Genomic DNA, 22,456 nt, shown 5'->3' on the forward strand with positions numbered 1-22,456 from the left:
AATTTTAGGAATTTATAAACTCACAAATTTTTTGAATTTCAAATCTCTTGATGTATTATTTTGCATAAGCTACTTGGAGTTTTGAAGGATAAAACAATTGTTGACAAGGGAAGGTTACACCTTGCGCATTGCAATATATTCCGTTTACCAGAATTAATAAAAAAAAACATTTTTATACTGTGTAAATAAGCTTCATCGATGTCGATGAAGAATCATTCAACAAATATTCAGATCAGGCAGTTTTGTTTCCAACACACCTTTTTTAATGGCTTGTAACTTTTCTTCTCTTACAGGTATAACGATGTGACTTTACTGAATCCACCCACAACAAGATTATTTGAAACGGCTACCAATTTTAAAGGTAATGGCTCTCAATTGTTGACAAGTATTATTTAAGAGGAGAAATCACCGTGAATTTGTTTTATGAAATGAATTTGCGGCTTTATCGGTGAGGGTTAAAGAGTTGAAATGAAAGACGGATAGAAGATCAGAAGAAAATTCTAAGGTGGTGAAAAGAGCGAAGAGCATTTGAAATAGAAGCTTGACCACATACTAAATTCTTTGTCCCACACCAATTAACTGTATTGAAGAAGTAGTACCCAATAGAGAAGGCACTACGTTTTTCGATACAGTTAATTATGGATGGTTCGACCGCCATGTGAGTGTGCACATGTGCCGAACGGACGAAAAATTTAGCATGTGGTTGCTCTGTTAAGTCTTCTATTGTGCGATATCGTTCCATCGATGGCTAGGTAGATTTCTTATTTTCGTTTTGTGCGGATGTTCCAACTGGATTGAGTTGTCGCATACGGTCAACGGTCAGAAATCTTGGCCTAACTATTTTCGATTATCGGAACGATGTTTTGTTATTGATTTTTATAGCCGAATTATTTTTTTTATTATTTAAGAGGAGAAATCACCGTGAATTTGTTTTATGAAATGAATTTGCGGCTTTATCGGTGAGGGTTAAAGAGTTGAAATGAAAGACGGATAGAAGATCAGAAGAAAATTCTAAGGTGGTGAAAAGAGCGAAGAGCATTTGAAATAGAAGCTTGACCACATACTAAATTCTTTGTCCCACACCAATTAACTGTATTGAAGAAGTAGTACCCAATAGAGAAGGCACTACGTTTTTCGATACAGTTAATTATGGATGGTTCGACCGCCATGTGAGTGTGCACATGTGCCGAACGGACGAAAAATTTAGCATGTGGTTGCTCTGTTAAGTCTTCTATTGTGCGATATCGTTCCATCGATGGCTAGGTAGATTTCTTATTTTCGTTTTGTGCGGATGTTCCAACTGGATTGAGTTGTCGCATACGGTCAACGGTCAGAAATCTTGGCCTTCAATACAGTTAATTGGTGTGGGACAAAGAATTTAGTATGTGGTCAAGCTTCTATTTCAAATGCTCTTCGCTCTTTTCACCACCTTAGAATTTTCTTCTGATCTTCTATCCGTCTTTCATTTCAACTCTTTAACCCTCACCGATAAAGCCGCAAATTCATTTCATAAAACAAATTCACGGTGATTTCTCCTCTTAAATAATAAAAAAAATAATTCGGCTATAAAAATCAATAACAAAACATCGTTCCGATAATCGAAAATAGTTAGGCCAAGATTTCTGACCGTTGACCGTATGCGACAACTCAATCCAGTTGGAACATCCGCACAAAACGAAAATAAGAAATCTACCTAGCCATCGATGGAACGATATCGCACAATAGAAGACTTAACAGAGCAACCACATGCTAAATTTTTCGTCCGTTCGGCACATGTGCACACTCACATGGCGGTCGAACCATCCATAATTAACTGTATCGAAAAACGTAGTGCCTTCTCTATTGGGTACTACTTCTTCAATACAGTTAATTGGTGTGGGACAAAGAATTTAGTATGTGGTCAAGCTTCTATTTCAAATGCTCTTCGCTCTTTTCACCACCTTAGAATTTTCTTCTAATCTTCTATCCGTCTTTCATTTCAACTCTTTAACCCTCACCGATAAAGCCGCAAATTCATTTCATAAAACAAATTCACGGTGATTTCTCCTCTTAAATAATAAAAAAAATAATTCGGCTATAAAAATCAATAACAAAACATCGTTCCGATAATCGAAAATAGTTAGGCCAAGATTTCTGACCGTTGACCGTATGCGACAACTCAATCCAGTTGGAACATCCGCACAAAACGAAAATAAGAAATCTACCTAGCCATCGATGGAACGATATCGCACAATAGAAGACTTAACAGAGCAACCACATGCTAAATTTTTCGTCCGTTCGGCACATGTGCACACTCACATGGCGGTCGAACCATCCATAATTAACTGTATCGAAAAACGTAGTGCCTTCTCTATTGGGTACTACTTCTTCAATACAGTTAATTGGTGTGGGACAAAGAATTTAGTATGTGGTCAAGCTTCTATTTCAAATGCTCTTCGCTCTTTTCACCACCTTAGAATTTTCTTCTGATCTTCTATCCGTCTTTCATTTCAACTCTTTAACCCTCACCGATAAAGCCGCAAATTCATTTCATAAAACAAATTCACGGTGATTTCTCCTCTTAAATAATAAAAAAAATAATTCGGCTATAAAAATCAATAACAAAACATCGTTCCGATAATCGAAAATAGTTAGGCCAAGATTTCTGACCGTTGACCGTATGCGACAACTCAATCCAGTTGGAACATCCGCACAAAACGAAAATAAGAAATCTACCTAGCCATCGATGGAACGATATCGCACAATAGAAGACTTAACAGAGCAACCACATGCTAAATTTTTCGTCCGTTCGGCACATGTGCACACTCACATGGCGGTCGAACCATCCATAATTAACTGTATCGAAAAACGTAGTGCCTTCTCTATTGGATACTACTTCTTCAATACAGTTAATTGGTGTGGGACAAAGAATTTAGTATGTGGTCAAGCTTCTATTTCAAATGCTCTTCGCTCTTTTCACCACCTTAGAATTTTCTTCTGATCTTCTATCCGTCTTTCATTTCAACTCTTTAACCCTCACCGATAAAGCCGCAAATTCATTTCATAAAACAAATTCACGGTGATTTCTCCTCTTAAATAATAAAAAAAATAATTCGGCTATAAAAATCAATAACAAAACATCGTTCCGATAATCGAAAATAGTTAGGCCAAGATTTCTGACCGTTGACCGTATGCGACAACTCAATCCAGTTGGAACATCCGCACAAAACGAAAATAAGAAATCTACCTAGCCATCGATGGAACGATATCGCACAATAGAAGACTTAACAGAGCAACCACATGCTAAATTTTTCGTCCGTTCGGCACATGTGCACACTCACATGGCGGTCGAACCATCCATAATTAACTGTATCGAAAAACGTAGTGCCTTCTCTATTGGGTACTACTTCTTCAATACAGTTAATTGGTGTGGGACAAAGAATTTAGTATGTGGTCAAGCTTCTATTTCAAATGCTCTTCGCTCTTTTCACCACCTTAGAATTTTCTTCTGATCTTCTATCCGTCTTTCATTTCAACTCTTTAACCCTCACCGATAAAGCCGCAAATTCATTTCGTTGACAAGTATTTTATAACATTTGAACTCCATTACATTCAACGATTTTCATAAGATCAGAAATCATCAGTACCAACATTTATTGAACAAAGAGGTGTAATGGAACTACCTTATCCTAAACAATCAACTATGTTTGGCCCGAAGCATGTCGCAAATATGCTCGTACATCCATTGTTTTGTATTGATGGGTTTTGACGTTTCAGTACAAATAATTCTTCGACCATTACTGTGGTCGGTATTTTGGATCACCAACCTGGTTTCTATTTTGGACCACCCTCTGAACCTATTTTGGACCACCCTTAAACAAAATAAGTTTTTTTTTATGTAACTTTATTTACGACAGTTATTGATGCGCAATTATACGAAAATTCAGTTAATCTTGTCTTTTCTAATTCTTGTAGTAAAATTTGGATTGTTCGATAAGAAAAGAGTAAAAACAGAAAAACTCCTCCGTTAGTGTGTTTTAAATATTTTGGATATTCGGACAGCACACTGCAATCTCGACGGAATTGGTTCTGTCGTGTTAAATTCTGACCAGTTGGTTTATATTTAGGATCAATTTTCAGAACGTAAATCCCCTTCAGGTGACCCAATGAGTCTGACATCAAAATGACTCAATGAAAGTCTGACATCATCACCTTCGCGACATCAATTGATTCATTTTGACTTCCAAAACCTTAGTGGATTTGAGTTGGCTTTAGTTCTGTAGAAAACATACATCAAAAAGATAAAAATGTGCTAGAATTAAGCTTTTTTTGAAACCATCTAAAAGCCAGATTTTTTCGCTGGAAAATTCACAAAAATTCTGTTGGGAGAAAGCGTATTGAAGACCCTTCTTGCAGCACTGAGTCATTATGTTAGGTAGACGGACGATTAAAGGAGATTCACCTGGAAAACTGACAACACCTCTAATGAGCAGCTGATCGCTGCACCTGTCTGATGAGATAGAAAAATAAAATACAAAATTGTACAATTTTTGTCCCTTACTAACAACACCAAAAGTCTCGTTAAAAAGGTCAAACACAGCTTAATCAGCATTAGTGCTGCTACCACATTTGAACCGCGACTCTTCGAGATAATAGCCAAACACTCTGCCACGAGGTCACGCCTAGATGTTGCCTTATTATCAGGTAAAATTAGAAATAGAAATAAGCTTTAAGAGAATACCTGCAAGGGCAGCCAGTGACCAGCAGCGAAGACGCATGCTAATTATTACTCAGCAACATTACGAAACGGTATATAAATCAAACATCCTTTAAAATTAAATTGGATTTAAAAGAATTGGAACTAAAAAAACGAACACAAACACATAGAGGATCTCAATGAAACTTGGTATTTCTTCAAAGACATTCCTTTTTTTCTTAACTCTAAGCGTACGTCTTCCGAGGATATGATGGCTAACATCTTACAAATGCTAAAGCCACCAACCCACAGATAGTGTACTATGTATGCCGTCACCGGGATGCGATCTCATGCCCCCTGGCTTAGAAGACTTGAAGGCTATCCTCTACGCCACGGGCTGCGGCTTAGAATTCCCTGTTAATAACATTAAATCATAAAATTATACAAATACTTGAGTTTATCTAGATATTTAATTCATGAATTGCTTCAACTGACTTTCAATGTGTGATAAATTTATGGTAAAGTAAATTCAGTTGGACGAAATTTTTTAAAGTGAAAAAATTTACTTTTTTCAAAAAAAAAATCCTTTGCAAGTTAGCTTTAAGTTGTTCTGAGTCAAAATTTCAATAGACATTATACTTTTCAACAATTTCAAAGCTACAAAAAATGATTAATTGATTATATGACTTTTTGTGATGCTTGGTCACATATCATATTCTAAATGGCGGACATGTCTCAATAAAGGCTATTTAAGGAACTTTTTGGAACTTCAAGTCCATTGAAGGCTATTTGAGACCCAATTTTTAACTTTTATGTTAAATGGATGTGATTGGCATGTCACAAAAAAGGTTATTAAAGAAACTTTTTGGAACTTCAAGTCCATAAAAGGATATTTGAGACCAAATTTGAAAATTTTATACTAAATGGATGCGATTGACACGTTACAAAAAGGCTATCTGAGAAACTTTTTGGAACTTCAAGTCTATAGAAGGCAATTTGACGTCCTATTTGTAACGGAAAAGCTATTTGAGGAACATTTTGTAACTATCATGCTCGCATTCGAGAAAATAAGTAACCAGTTCCCTTTGAAGCCTCTGTTTAGCGAAATTCGAACTTTGGAGGCACGCGTTTAAGTAGATATGGACTTTTGGTTGCTCGGGTTTTTTATGTTTATATGTCTTTATTTGTATCAATTTATCATTACATTTATATTACATCATTACATTAAATTAGGTGTTCAGCTCAAAAATGAACTGTTCAGAGACCTATAGTTGACTACATGCTTGTCCAACACCTCGCAAACAGAACAGAGCAGAGAACGAATTACACTTTTATCATTTCGGTTTCCGAGTGCACTGCTCAGACGATCAACGTTCACTTATCTTTTTGCCGAGTGCGCCCGATTGCGGTTGCTCTGACGGTCGGGTGGACGTCGCTCGCTCTAAAGAAAAGAGAGGGAGCTGGCTAGAAAATTGTGCTCTAGCGATGCTGCTGTGTCGCTCAGTGTATCAAGCCAGAAAGATTTCGATGCAGGAATGTTTTCTTTAAAAAAAAAGCCGCTATGCAGTGCGGAACAGTGCATCAGTCGAAGAGGGCCAATGTAGGTTTATGTATAAAATATTTTTGTACGTAGCCGGGCCGGGCACTTCCTGGCAAATCATTTGAAAAACATGGTGAAAACCGGGTAAATAATCTGAAATTTTCCATTCCAAAAACCGAGCAATATCCGGCCAAATCTGAGGAAATACCAGAAATTTATCTAGTAAAGAAAAACGACTTACATTTTTTTGTCGCAACACATCAGCAGTGTTACATTTATGTTTAAAGCATACGAAGGAAAGTTTTGGTTTGATTTTTGATGAAACAAACTTTCACAAATCCAATTTTCGACAAACAATTTTAAACTGAATTCGATTTTCTTGTTTCATTTTCCAAATTATGTGGATAGAACTGGGCAAAATCCAAGTAGTTTTTTCACAATATCCGGGCATCCGCAAATTGCTGTATACTTAGGTTTATGTACTTTAAATTTCGTACGTGGGTTGCATTAATTTACAAAAGCAGCAATTCGCAAAGTAAAATTTACTAAAGTTATCCAAAAATCTTTGTCTATTAAACAAACCGTGAAAATTACGCAGGGATCTGGGACAAATTTTAGTAATAAAACTGCAAAACTTTAGGATTTATCTTCCTTTACCGCTATGCTTTTGATATTTTTCGACCGAAGAAAGCTTTCGTAGCTAATCATTTGTCCTGGTGCAGAACATCAATCTAGAGGAACTCGCTCAGGAATGACCAGATAGGTGTTTTGGGCAAAGTTGTTAATTCGCATATTTTGATATAAAATTTAAAGTGGAGCGATTAAAAAATAGCGCGATAATAACAATAACTATTTGTAAAGCATTTTTTTGTTTAATTGAACCGTAGGTATCTCCTTGGGTTAAGATTGTAGAACTTTGACATGTTAAGCAAAGTTGTGTGTTTTATTGAGATAAATAACTTTGTAGAAAAAACTTAAGCTCTAAAATGCTAAACAAGAAAGTTATGATTTATATCATGCTATTGGTGGACCTCTAAACTTTATATTTCATATCAAAATATGCGCTTTATTATACAGAGCAATATTGTCGAAGACACCAGCATTCTATCTTAACTACCTTTGGCGTTATTAACTTAGTTCCGTTAGATTTCTTTTCTGCATTGTAAATTCTGACGCACTTCGAAACATCGATCCAGACGCAACCGATGAAGACAACCCGAGTTTTCTGTAAAGCTTCTCTTTCGCCCGAGTGCGAACGAATTTATCTGCACCGAGAACGCACTTCATCAGTTTGCTTGCCTCTCTTGCCCACACTTGGGTGGCGCTTGGTCGCTCTGGAGGTAACTGAGCATTTTTTAAAGATTCTCCTTTTGGGAAGAGCACAGCAAAAAAAATACACGCTCTTACTCCGAACGGGCAAATCTGAGGAGCGATGCCAAGCATGGTTGACTAGATAATAAAAATTTAATTATTAGATTTAAATTTGCTGAGCGCAATCAAGTATTTAATGTAGGAGAACATCCTGTAATGGCAAAAATATTTTTAACTTAAAACTAAACACTATCCTAAAATTAAACTAGTTTTAAAGAGAACGAATCTCTGCGATGGAAGACTGCATCGATTTTTCCCTGAAGTTAGAGATGATTTTGTTGGCCATCTTTTCGCAAAATCATTTTCAGAAGCTTGTTCTGAATCCTCCGGATGGCTTTCTTCCTCGTCGCGCAGCAGCTAGACCAAATCGGAACTGCATTCACTATCGCTGGTCGGAACACCTGCTTATAAATAAGCATCTTATTCTTCAGACACAGTCGGGATTTCCTGTTGATGGGAGAATAAAGAGATTTAGTATATTTATTACATTTAGATTGAATATCTTCAATGTGATTTTTAAAAGTAAGATTCCGATCAAGTGTGAGTCCCAAGTACTTCACGTGATCAGACCAATCTAATGAAACCCCATTAAAAGTTATGGAATGATTTTCATTAGGTTTTAAAAATTGAGCTCTTGGCTTATGGGGAAATAAAATAAGCTGAGTTTTGGAAGCGTTAGGAGAAATTATCCACATTTTCAAGTAATTCAAAAAGGAATTTAAATTTTGTTGCAATCTACTGCGTACCACCCGTAAATTTCGACCTCAGGCTGAAAGCAAAGTATCGTCTACGAATAATCGTCTACCTTTTCCTTCTGGTACATTAGGAAGATCAGAAGTAAAAATATTGTATAAAATTGGCCCAAGTATACTGCCCTGAGGAACACCAGCTCTAATGGGTGTCCTTTCAGAGCATGAATTTTGATAGCTTACTTACTAAATTCCTTTATCGCTCCCAGTCAGCTTTTTGAAAGTTAAAAGTTGATTTGAAAGGGTTTTCAATGGGACTTTGGGATAAAGAAAAAGTTACTGGAAGGTGGTCTGAATCGAGGTCCGCATGAGTAACTAATTGACTAAAAAATTTTGATTTATTTCTGGTGAGTTTTTGTAAATCTCCCTTCAAAAAATTTTTCTGTTCACCTCTTCATTGAAAACGCAAATATGCGGAAAAATATAATTTTCCCCGTCGGTAAGGTTCAATTTGCAAAAAAAGAATGAACCGGTCCAATTCATTTGAAGCCAAATCAACAAAACAAATGTTTAATCATGGCACAAGTATTTGGTTTCATTTCGTGGGGCGCTGAACATTCAAATAACAATATCTGAAACCAAACTCAACAGCTTAATGTGCAAATATTTTGAGCAATTTACAAAACAGCTGATTGCTACAGATACATGTGATACATATGAAATCTCGTGTCACTTTTCCTGTCATTTGGCATTCTTCTCAGGCTATCAAATTTCAACAGCACTTTAGCAGTGTGGCGAGATCAACTTTTCACCATCCGCTTTTCACCCTCCTTAGTACTAGGAGAACTTCTCATTCCTCGTTGCCAGTCACAAGCGTCTTGTATAAGATTCCACGAAGATATGACATGTTGGTAGCACTGTGTCTTTCGATGGTACGGTCGCAAGTAGCAAGTATTGAAAGCGTGCTGTTCCTTCACGCAGAATGTCACTCGCAGAAGTTCCTGGGCCGGCCGCCGTGGCCTTCCTTTAAGCTCAGCATCCGGTGCTGAGAAAGGAAACCGTCTTCACGACATGTTCTGGCATGGCACATCGTCAAACTGGGGCACGCCGCCGTGCCGTGTCGTTGACAATCACCCACGGAGATTTTCTGAAGCAATGCCAGTGCAAAAGCGCAAGTACATAGTTTGCACAAATGAAACTAAATGTCAATATGAATTTGTGTTAGTGTGGGGGTGTAAGAAGGGAGAAATCTGTAACCGTTTCTAAGGTCTAAGTCATACTTCCCCATACACAAACGGAAGGATATGCAAAAATAATTTTCAATTTTCGTTCCAACTTTTCCCCGGTTGATTCGGTGGAAGAAATGCCGGAAGTTCTGCAAGAAGCAAATTCCTTTGGCTACAAGGCGCAATGTTCGTCTTCTGCCCGACACGGGATAAGTTATGAAGTGTCAGGGCCTTATGTGACACATGTTGAGTGATGGCGATTCTTTACTCTTTTCCTCATTCGTTCATTTGAACGTATACCAAGTAGAAATACGAATCCTCGTAGGAACAGAAAGCTGGTGTGCCGGTTTGTGGTATGGTAATCAATCGGATATTAAATTAAATTGTTGGCATATCGGGTGGCATTCCTCCTGGCTAGAGATTGATGTGGAGCTGCTCAGTGGGTTGAAATAATTGACTGTTTCATGTTCACCCCCGACGACGACGACGGATGTCAATTGGACGGATGTTTGGATATAACACAGTCAAGAAAACCGGCTTCAACAAATGGGGATGTTTGTGGTTAGCTATGGTATGAATTCCGATGCAAATGTTACATGAAACATTTTGCTTTTGAAAATATGCTACTGCTACATGCCAATAATATTCAGCTCGAAATTACAAAAAATTCTTTCGAGGTAATAACTCACAAAAAATACAAAGTACCAAATGCAAATTTATCTGGAAAACTAGGTTTACATCATTGGAAAGGATTTTTTTTTCTCTCAATCTGATTGTTACAATATTACAGTCTTTCAAGTTGATTTCAAATTTAAAAAATCGTGTTATCTTATTTTGATCGCCGCTGGGATATATTCTTATCTAAGTTTGTGGCATATCGGCGAATTGAAAATCTAGTTAGAGAGCAATTAAGACAGATATGAAAATTGATAGGTGGAAAGGTCAAAGCTAGAGCGCTTTGGGTAGAAGAAACGAATAGATGGTGAAACTGTGAGCTAGGGCATTGTTTCTTATCGACAGCATGAAACTGCTTGTGTGATTCTTTACCCGGCACCTGCTGGCTGTTTGTAGTAAGTGACGAAGAAGCCACATTGCTACCCACAACCAGCTCAGATGGGTCGAACACATGAGGTTGCGTTCGACCGGGCAAAAAATCACACAAGCAGCGCTCACAAGTGCTGTTTTGATTGCTGAACCAATTCTATCGATGCGTGCTACTTGTTCAGGTACATCAGATGGTTGCTACTTATTGTTTTTCGCATGTTATCCATCCGGTGCCTTACTTTTTCGCCAAGTGCCTCGTGTTGAATCGTGTTGTTATTTGTTTTCCCATTTCGTTTCTTCTACCCAAAGCGCTCTAGCTTTGACCTTTCCACCTATCAATTTTCATATCTGTCTTAATTGCTCTCTAACTAGATTTTCAATTCGCCGATATGCCACAAACTTAGATAAGAATTAAAAAAATCGGAATTGGCTTATTTACAAGCTTATGAATTGCACTTAATTTGGATGGCTTGGCTAACAAAATATATCATAGATGATTATCATTAGAACGTTAACTAAAATTAGAACATAAGTTTTTAAATGAGTATGAAGTTGTGATAACATAAATCATATGATTTTAAGATTTATACTTTCAATTATTATCTTACAAGTAAATGCAGGTCATAAGCATTCAAATTAACTCAACCAATCTACAATAACTTGTAAGACAACTAAGTTATAGTCAAAACAAATTTTTGTTTTTATGAAGTGTTTTTTAACAGGCGGACTATGTATTTGGTGAAAATTATCAGAAAATGATCAAACTATAGCTAAAGATTTAATGAAATAAGTTTTCAAAAATATTTCAATTAAATATCCATAAAGCAAGTTCAACTCATAAGCTTCCAAATCAGCTTACCGGATGAAGAATACGTTGTTTGATAACAGGAGTACGCGTGAAATAAAAATGCATAGGTTTTAGAAGATCATCACCACCAAACTGCGGGGTGATCCCTAACTTTTGAACGATAACTTAAGTAGCTATTTTATTTTTTTAAAGTACATTGCAAAGTTTTTACACAAAATTAAACAAATGTGTGTTTGATGATTATGAAAAAAAGATTCGAATGCAACTCGATCCCTACCTTGAGATGATCGGATTTTAATTTGAAGTGCAGTTTTTGGAAAATTTCCTTAATTTAAGCTAAGTTTAAGTCATATAAACTCAATATAAACATTTTGTCAAAACCATACAAAGAAGGTTTATGGCCAAAAGAATTGCAGTACGTAATAAGATGGCTGAGATTTGGTCGATCAAAATTTGCAGCAGGGTACATCGTATACATCTAGTTACAACCAATGTTTGTGTTTGTGGGGATGGCTACCATGTCATTGATTAAATTGTGTGGACATATGAACGGTTTGATCGATCGAGGGCTTGGCTACTGGATACCTTTAGGACCCGAAGTAAACTACCTGCTGTTCCAATTCGGACATCTTGACAAACTTAGATTTAGAATATTTGTACCTGATTTACAAATATCTTAAACTGTCTGACTTGGTCGTTTAGTCCTTTTACCCTCGGAAATTCCCTCTTTATTTAAAACTCGTTTCGAATTTTTATCAGGACAACTCGGAGAAAAAAGTATGGTATTTCCAACAATAATCCACTTTTATTCAATCATATATCTGATTGATTCTCGACCAACTATAATTAACAAAATTTCAACAATACATATAATAGACAATCTGATTGATTTCGTACATTCAACAATATATATAATAGATTCAACTATGGTTGTATGATTGATTTTGTGCATTCAACTATAAATATAATAGATTTAACTATAATATACGATTGATGTCATACATTCAACCATAATTATAGTAGATTCAACTATTATAATATGATTCATTTAATTATAAATATGATACATTCAATTATATTTCTATGATTGATTCAGTAAGGTCAACTGTAAATTTAAATTTTGTATATATCATGACATACCTAAATCTATCATTGGCTTTACCGACCTAACTGACTTACAAATACTATATTTCTGTGGGATCCTGCCATGATTACGTAGAGGAACGTAAAGATCCACGTCGATTTCGTGGGCAGTAAGTGTAGGTGTACCTTTCCTAATTCCAGGAACTGTCGACGACACAACCGCTGCCAGGAATTGTGGAGGAAAATGATTACCCATCGCCGGAGAGCACTTGCACTTTGTCACCGATGTCAAGAACTGCCGGTTGAGCCCTTAAAACAGCACCAGGATCGCTGCAGTGATTACCACCGACCCAAGATGGGAATCTGTTCTCGAGAGCAACCCTACAAAATCCTCTTCCCTTTCCTTAAGTAAAGTAAAACATAACAGTTGAGTCCTTTGCAAAAACATATCATCAAATTAAAAAAAACTGTACCAAGCAAAGTCTGCCATTTTAATATACTTTTCAATGGATTCAGATTTTTGCCTTTCTTTCAGAAAGGTATAGCTATCGGTCGATGTGGGAGATCATTAATTATGGGTCTTAGATATACCTTTAAAGGTACCTATCGAATCAGCTCGACGGGTTCAGACGATGTCAGTGTATTTGTGTGTATTGGTGTGATTTTTTGTAAACTTTGTCCACACGTTTTTCCGAAACTGGGAAGTACAATAAAAATGATTTGTGTCTTAAAAAATTTGATTTTTTTCCCTCTTCAATGTATAAAAGAAAGAAAAAAAAACAAAATAGTTTGAAAAATAAATTTTCATAGTAATTATCATCAAATCATCACTCCAAAAACGTGTCAATTTGGCTTGCTAGCCACAACCAGCAATCACTTAAATCAAGATTATCGTATATATGGCGTCAAATTATACATGACGTCATTAACACGATAGGCGCGCTCGCTGTGTACAGTGGTAAAAAGTTACAGCCTCCACTCCCACTCATGATATCTTCATGACGACAAAACGAGCGGGAGAAAGGAGTAGGAGAGATTGGTAAAATCTCTAACTTTAATTTTTATTTTATCTTTTGTACCAGTTGAGTGTTAACCGAACCGGTTTTCAAAATTTTTGAGCCGAAGCTCCAAACCAAATTGTGGTAATATGGATTTTCATAAAGGGGTACGACTCCAAACTGTACATATCCAATCGATGGGTCTTACATCCAACATCCGCATTCTTCTGCAGCGATGGCGGGCGATACTTCACCAAACGCTATATTCGCAAGCAAAGGTTTCCCTTAGAAGGAGAAACCACATAAGGGACGCGAGCGGAGCACACCATCTCAATTTCTCTCATACCGCTCGAGCTTATGTCGTTCGTTCGTGGTCATGCTATTCAGCATGAGAGAAATTGAGTTGGTGTGCATCGTCCGAATCAAACGCCAAAAATTTCTCCATTTAGTAGAATTGACTCAAACTTTTAGCCTGTGCCCAAACCGCGATCGTTTTGTGCTAAAATTTTAGAACGCAAGCGGGAATCTGTCATATAGTTTTGTAGTGAATCTGGAAAAGGGCGAACGCGCCAAATGTAAACAAATCTAGCGTAACATTTTCTAAGGGCGAAACTAGCAGTTAGCTCGGAACGAGAAAAACGTGTTGAAATTTCGAACCATTTAATCAAATCCTGATGGAACATCGCGAGAGAGAGGACAATAAAAAAATAATGCGAAAAACAGATAAATTGGAATAAATTGCACGAAAGTTTGTGTGCAACAAAATTGCATATTACATAATTGCACTAAATTTATAAATCAAGAAACTTTTCATCAAATAAATCAATAAAATAAAGAGTGAAAAAAGGTGAAATAACTCCTATCTTTAAAAATTTATTAAATCTTGTAATCTTTCGGATTTTTGATTTTTTTTTTTTTTCAAAATTTGCATAAAATATTTCAAACTTTGTTTATCTTGCTTTCGGATTTTTTGTTAATTTCGGGGTGACAAAAGGTCTTCGAACGGTACTTTTTCACTCAGCTGGCAACTCGATTTGTTTACATTTGGCCGTACGTCCTTTTGAAATAATCGATACCGTTGCTGATCTCATGCTGAGTAGGGAAAATATAATCTTATTGGAAAAAACCCGATTTAATACACTTAACAGTGGATTGTAGCCTTTCTTTCAGTCTATAAACTATATTTGGATACACATGACACAAAATAATAAATAATAAATAAATGATAGATTTATAAATTCTGAGTAATGATTAAATATTTCGAACGTCAATTAGTTTACAATTATGTTATTTGTTATGTGAAAATTATAATTATTTCAAAATACTTTTATCTTATGAAAAATTTTAAATCTTATATTCTTAAATTCATTTAGGATACTACGTTCGAAATATTTAATCATTACTCAGAATTTATAAATCTATCATTTATTTATTATTTTGTGTCATCTGTATCTAAATATAGTTTATAGACTGAAAGAAAGGCTACAATCCACTGTTAAGTGTATTAAATCGGGTTTTTTTTTATTTTGAAATGGTTTAAATTTTTTTTATGAAATGCTTTGTGTAGTAGCTTCCAGAGCAGCTGTAATCGACACATCAGATTGATATCCTAGTCACAGGTCGAATAAAAATCAATTTTTCACGTCTTTAGGTGTGTTACTAAGTAACATCAATAGAAATCGTGGGTGTTAATTTTAACCGACAACTATGATTGTACAAGAAGTATTCTAATGCAACGGTAGGGTAGGTGTCCCTAATTTCGCTATATATTGTCAGGTGTTTTAAATTTGACAAGAGCAAGCCAAATATTCAATTGCAAGATATAAAATTCTCAGATTACTTAATTCCAAATTCTCGGTTGAAGTTTTAAATAATTATTTTAAGCTTTAGTTTTCGAAAACTCATGTGTTTTTAAAAGTGTGTCGATGTTCCTAATTTGGCCCTAATTGTTCCTAATTGTTAACATACGTATTCCTAATTATGGCCATATAAATGAAAAGTGTATCAGCGTACCCAATATCTGTTGCTCATTCTGCATATAATTATCTTACTTATTAGTTTTATGAGAAAATTCTTAAAACATACCTTTTTATCATAACTTTTATAATATTTTTTTTTAATTACGACCAGAGAAGACATGCCTATAAAAATTTTACAACAAGTTCGTTTATGTCAGTTTTGAAGAAAGAAGTGATAGTTAAGCTTATTAAAAATCAAGTTTTTCATTTTTTCAGTTCGGACCGATGAAACATACTTTTATCAACATTTTTTTTTTCATTTAACATTTATCATATTTGAATAAATAGAAAATTTGAAGTAGTGGATACAAATAAGTTTACAACGTATTTCATTCAGACTTATTTTTCTTTTTTTCAATTTTCCATTTGGTTTCTGTTCTCGTTGAGAAACTCTCTGAAACATGATGGTTTACTTTTCTAATATTTTTTAGTCTTTCTTCAATCCTTTGTTTTTTTTTTCCTCATCAAACTACTTGTTTGCATCCATTGCTTTTGTAAGTTCGTCAATACGGGTTCCAGGTGATAGAAAAAGAAAATTTTTTTTTTCTGTTGTTACGATGTTTCTTTTTTTGTGGTGACTGAGGTTGTTAACTTTAAGAGCTGCGAAAAATCATCTGCTTTGCAAGTTTGTTTAAAAAAAACCGAATTAGATAATTTGCTTCGACGAAAGAATTATCTTTGAGTGCTTTTCTATCACGTGTAGGTTTCTCAGATTGGTCTTCGATTTGAGGATGAATTAAGAAGCTTGGAACTTTCATCGCCCATTAAATACGTGTGACAAATTTAAATTTTCCTGGTTTGTAGCAGACTCCAAGAAGTTTTCATGTTGTTCTTCAATTATTGGAAGATCGATCATATCAATGTGCTCTCTCAAAATGTTTTGAGCAGACATTTGTTCTCTATACATTGGAATATTTCTTATGTTGAAATCTCCTGCAATTTTGGAGAAAACGATTTTATTGTTAAAGTAAAAGACAAATTGTTCAATGATTCAAATTAGTACTTTTAAATTTTCGAGCAACAATTTTTTTTGAACTTTAGTACAATGCTCATGCCTATCAACTCATGAAAATGGATAAGTTTTTATCATGGAATTGACTTCCTCAAATTCAATTATAGCCAAGGTTTCTCTAAGCTGTAAAGCTTCATGTCTCCTTCAGGTTGCGTGAACAACGCTCTGTAAATATTTTCATAAGTAAATTTTCAACATTCAGACATAGCTTTGGAATACACTACAGTTAAAAAATTATCATGTTTAAACTTATAACCATTTATTTTACAGTTAATTGAACATAAAGTTATATAAAATGAGTTTTAACATCTTTACGTTTATCATTATTTTATTTATTTTACGTCAATTATATTCATTTAAAAAACGCTATCATTTCAATATAGTTGGGAACATTTTACTATGTTTAACATTAGGAACACACTGAAAAAAATATTCCTTACTATCGACATTTTTTTTAGTTTTTACTTGAAAAAAAAACATGATTTTAACTGTCTAATTACAAAAATCATTGAAACTAACAATTCGACAAAAATAAAAAAAAAATCGGATGAAAAGTTCAGCTTATATCTTCCATTTCTAAAACTGTGGTTTTTAAGAAACTTGCTGAAAATCCCATTCAATTTGGACATATTACAGAAAAAAAACGGTTTTTACTAAAAATTTTAGGAGTTGGAAAAGATGATTCGTTACATTATCATTTTTTTGTAGTTGTGATAAGTCGAAGATAACGTTAAAAACACACAAAATCAAACGGTATGTTAACATTAGGTACACATGCCGAATTAGGAACACCCATCCTAGTATCAATTAAGAAGTTATACCTAGGGGAGGAGCGGGCTATATGCGCCTATTAAGCAGAACACTGATTTAATCAAATATCACATCGAATATGTGTACAAAAACTATATACACGTGTGCAGGCATCTGTTTTCTATACAATGGAGTAATTTTTATGTTAAAATTTTCTTCTGTTTGCTAGAAAACGATTTTATTATACGTGTTGTCTAAAATGCCGAACCTCGAACCGTGCGGGCTAAATGCGCCTATTTATGTTTTGAACAAAATTTCTGTTTTTTTATCAATATTTCCGTATAATTTCATTGAAACTGCTAGAAAGTAATAATTTCCGTACGATAAAGCTGAAGTTTTATAAAAATTTATGTTTATTAAAATTTTATGGAATAAAACAAAAGTTAGGGTTGCCATACTATGGAGGCAGTTCATCCATGAAAAAAACTTTATCAAATCTGTTTTTAGATCTTCAATCCTCTCTTAAGATGTTATTCAGAGCTTAGATTTGAAGGTTTAATGATAAAAATCATATATTTATTCTATTTAATCTGTTATTTAAGGATGGAGGCATTTTACAAACATGATGGGGGCATACAAAAACACTCTATTATTCCACTATATAATCATTATTAAACCTCCAAAAAAGCTGAAATATGTTTAATTTCTTATGTTCATTTGAGTAAGAAACAAAAACCATACTAGTTTTTGTTTTAAGCTTCTTTACGTATAATTTTTGAAAGTCGAAATGTTACATCAAAATGTATCAAAACCTTGTATGATTTTTAAAATTAATTAGAGTTTGTGAATTCATAAAATTCTTTCTTGCCTTATGTTCTAAGCGTATCACCCTTAAAATGCATTGGTCAGATAAGCTGTCTAGTCAGCCATTTCATTAAACAGCCGTAGGGTCATTTAACCCGATAGGCCCATTTAGGAAACCTTTCCCCTATACATGCAGCTGCTTGTCATATAAGCAAAAAATGAAGCTTAAGAATAGTCAAAAAAAATCAAAGATCAACTTCATTTCAAGCAAAATTGAATTTTCTGGATGATGTAATGTGCAAACATTTTTTGTTCCATAGAAATTTCCATACAAAACTGAAACGCCTTGCACTAGCTCAGGAATAAACCAAATCATCTCAAATTTTACACTGAACAAGGCGACTCGTCAAGCACGCCATTATGTGGAGAAATGTCCAACCATCATGGATAAACATCGACAATCTGTTGCTGCTGGTGGTGGTGTTGGTGGTACAATCATTCGCGATTTCGAAGCTAATTTTTGACAGCTCGTGTGTGTGCAAGAAAATGTAAACAAACGGGTGGAAATACTAGCTTCTAATAAATCATTATTTTCTTTGATTTGGTTAGGATTTCCAGAAAGTGACGGATACAGATTTGGAGTAGAAGGTTCAGAAATTATTGTGAGCTATAGGAGAAAATGTGTATGTACCCTGAAGCATTGCAAATCGACATCAAAAAAGGTCAATTTTTTACTACTCCAAAAACAATTCTCAGTATTTCACATATTTTTGAATGAAAACTCGAGCCAAATGCACATTTTCAATTGCAGTTTGTTAAAAGAGTAGTCAATTAACGTTCCTTTAAAATTTGGGAAAGACCCAACAATTGGTAAGGTAGAATTTTTTATTCGAAAAAACATAAATTTTTGCTATTTTCTATTAGGTTTCCTTCTGCAGCTGCATACAATCAGGCGTAATAATTTTAAAGCTGGAAAGCGGATTTTTATATTTGATGGTGGTTGACATGAAAAAAAATTATATCCTTGGATTACTACACAATTCAAGTTTACTTAAATGCTTTCCAATTGCCATCGTTCAAGGGTTATAAAATGTTTTGTATTTTTATCGGACCTCATGATCTCATTTTTTTTTTGGAAAATTTTATTGAAAATTATATTTATACAACCACCAGCCGTAGAAAATTTTAAATTAAAACTTAACATTTTATACTGTCTTAGGCTGAAACTATTTAAATTTTTATATAACGTATTTATAAAATGAAACAACTAAACCAAATCCAATAGTTATAGTTTAAAGTAACAACGAGAAAATCGTTCTTTGATATAGACCAACGAGAATCGCATAAAGTTTAATATGAAGATATAATAAAAAATATTGATTATTGGCAAAAATTAAAAGTTAAGAAAATGGACGAAAAGATTGATTCACATAGGGGCCGTTCAGATACCACATGGACAGAAAAATGAGATTTTTGACCCCCTCCTCCCCCTCCGTGGACATTTGGCAAACCCCTGCCTCCCTCCCCGTATGTTCACGTGGACAGATTTGAAATTGTTTTTTTTAATCTAATTTGTTATAATTATAATTATTATTAATTTCAAAATTATCATATTTATAACTTGCTTTCAAGTGGCTACTAGTTGCTTAAACTTAAACTAGAAAGCTTTGTAATTTTAAGATTTTGATTAAAACATCTTAATATTTATTCACCTTAAGAAAATGTTTTGAAAGTAAGTATGTCCACGTGGACACTACCCAAACCCCTACCCCACTCTCTGTGGACATTTTCATACCCCCTCCTCCCCCCTAAGTTGTCCAGGTGGTATCTGAACGGCCCCATGTTAGTTTTCTCTGACCGACTGACTTTTTTAAAATGGAATTATCAGATAGAATTGACTCTCCTACCAGGCTAATTTATTTAAATTTACTTTAAAACAAACTCCAATTTTTCAAAGGAGTGTTTTTTTTTCAAAATCATTTGGATTTATGAAAACTTAACTCGAACAATGTAAAGTTGTCTATAATTTATCGTTCACCCAGAATGTTGCTCACGCTACATCGTACTACCCCAGATGGCAGCAGCGCAGCTTCGAAAGAGCGGATTGACTTTTGTACGGACTTTCGTCCCTTTCTTTCGTCCCTTTCTTTCGTCGCTTTCTTTCGTCCCTGACCAGGGGTGCCAGGTGGTTTCGATAAAAATCAGGACATCGCGAAGCTAATAATCAGGATTTTTCAGGACACCTTCTGCATAAATTACATAAATATAGGCACAATACAGGTGCTGTAAACGCCTCGATTTATACAACAACAGTAAGCAGCTTCTTGGCTGACCTGTAGTTCATATCGAAAAACACCATTTAAATATCATCGCTGAACCGAAGATTATCATCTGTTGAATGGGTTTATCTATTTCATAACCTATTTATTCGATTTTCTTATAGTTTAACTACAAGTTCGATTATATTTGAGAAGTTTTTATGAAAATCAGGACAAATCAGGACATTTTGGAGGCCAATTTTAGAAAATCAGGACAAATCGAGAGTTTTTGAAAAATCAGGACGGTCTCTCGAAAATCAGGACAAATCTAGATAAACCAGGACACCTGGCACGTCTGTCCCTGACGTACGTGCCCTTGGTGAGGTGTATGGAGAAGGCTACCAGTGAGGTACATATATTTGTATTATTACTATATTTGCTATATGCCTGGATGAAAAAAAGCTTTTTAAATCATGTTGTTATCAAGAAAAGCAAATTTCGCACCTTGATGACTAATTTTGCGCATTTTTTATGGGTCATACTGTGCAGGCCCCTGATAAAATTATCCTATCGCTCCCTTCGGTGTTAAACTCAAATCAAATTTCATTTGCAATTGTCTCCGCGCAGAGGGGTTTTGTACGAGTCTAGTCAGATACAGTCAGAACTGTTCCCGCAAATGAGCTGCTAATTTGAATTCCAATCGCCATGTTTTCCAAATTACCATACATAGCACGCTCCAGCCAGCACAACCGATGGGAATTTCAGCACCGATTGGATTGGGGAACTCAAGTCGTCGTTGTTAGTTGGTTTTATACTGACTGTACTTATGTAGGTACACCACATCGGCACCAAAAGGCTAGGAACTCTGGCAGGAAGCCATTGAAGAAAGAAAAAAAAACTAGAAAGATCGCGCTCCCAATCCAAATTGAGTGAATTGGATATGCCAACCACAGGACGTGACAAGCGTCTCGTAGGGTTTTCGGTTCAGTTTGGTTCGGTTTTTATTTTCCTAGGACTACGATAATAATGGAAATCAATTATTGGCAAATGAGTTTAGTTCTGACACGACACGACATTTTTCGCGCCCGCCTCATTTATTTAGCGGGACGGGAATTGTGTTACCGAGTAGATTGGATTTTAACTTCAAGTTGATTCGCTACGCCAACCTAAAGAATCCTGAGAGGATCCATCGAACCGGTAAAATGGCGTGACGCGAGTCTTTTGAGAACTGTTAATTTTCGACTTGGACGGAATCAGCTGACACGAAAAGCATTTGAAACTTTGAGGTACATTAAACAGAAAAATATTTAAGGTAATTAAAAAGTTAGCTTAGGAAACTATGTCATTATAAAAAAATAATAATACGATTAAGTTGACTAATTATTTCATTTTGAAGGGTAATACGGTCAAAATTTGGTCAATATCAACTTGACGTATTTCTTTCAATTTTGCATTTAAAAAACCTGAACACCCCTCATTTTGAAGGTGTGTGTGTGGAATGTTGCTCCTATTTTGATTTTGGAATTCACTCTTCTGTTGTCAAAATGCCGTCCAAGGAAGAAGAGCAGCGTATCAAAATTTTGCTCGCGCATCGCGAAAATCCGAGCTATTCGCACGCAAAGCTGGCGAAATCGCAAAAAAGTGCCAAATCAACCGTTACAAATGTAATTAAAGTGTTTGGGGAAAGTTTGTCGACAGCCAGGAAGTCTGGATCGGGGGGAAATCGAAAACCGGAAGCCGCTGAGACGACAAAGAGAGTTGCCGGTAGTTTCAAGCGAAACCCTAACCTCTCTCCCCGAAATGCCGCAAATAAGCTGGGTGTATCGTCTACAACTGTGCACCGAGCCAAAAAACGAGCCGGACTTTCGACTTACAAGAAGGTAATGACTCTAAATCGCGATGATAAACAAAATACGACGGCCAAAGCGCGCTCCCGGAGACTGTACACGACGATGCTGACGAAGTTTGACTGCGTGGTAATGGACGACGAAACCTACGACAAAGCCGACTACTAGCAGCTTCCGGGACAGAAGTTTTATACGGCAAAAGGAAGGGGAAAGGTAGCAGATATTTTCAAGCACATGAAACTGTCAAAGTTTGCGAAGAAATATCTGGTTTGGCAAGCCATCTGTGGCTTGTAAAGCAGTATTTTCATAGCTTCCAGGACTATCAACCAAGAA

General features: G+C 35.4%; 1 protein-coding gene across 1 annotated transcript in view; it reads left to right on the forward strand.

Moving 5' to 3' along the window:
* LOC129753815 (probable cationic amino acid transporter) overlaps positions 1-22,456 on the forward strand; it is a 187,798-nt gene that overhangs the window by 140,726 nt on the left and 24,616 nt on the right. The window lies entirely within an intron of this gene.

The sequence above is a fragment of the Uranotaenia lowii genome, chromosome 3, assembly GCF_029784155.1.
Source record: "Uranotaenia lowii strain MFRU-FL chromosome 3, ASM2978415v1, whole genome shotgun sequence".
Taxonomy (NCBI): Eukaryota; Metazoa; Arthropoda; class Insecta; order Diptera; family Culicidae; genus Uranotaenia; species Uranotaenia lowii.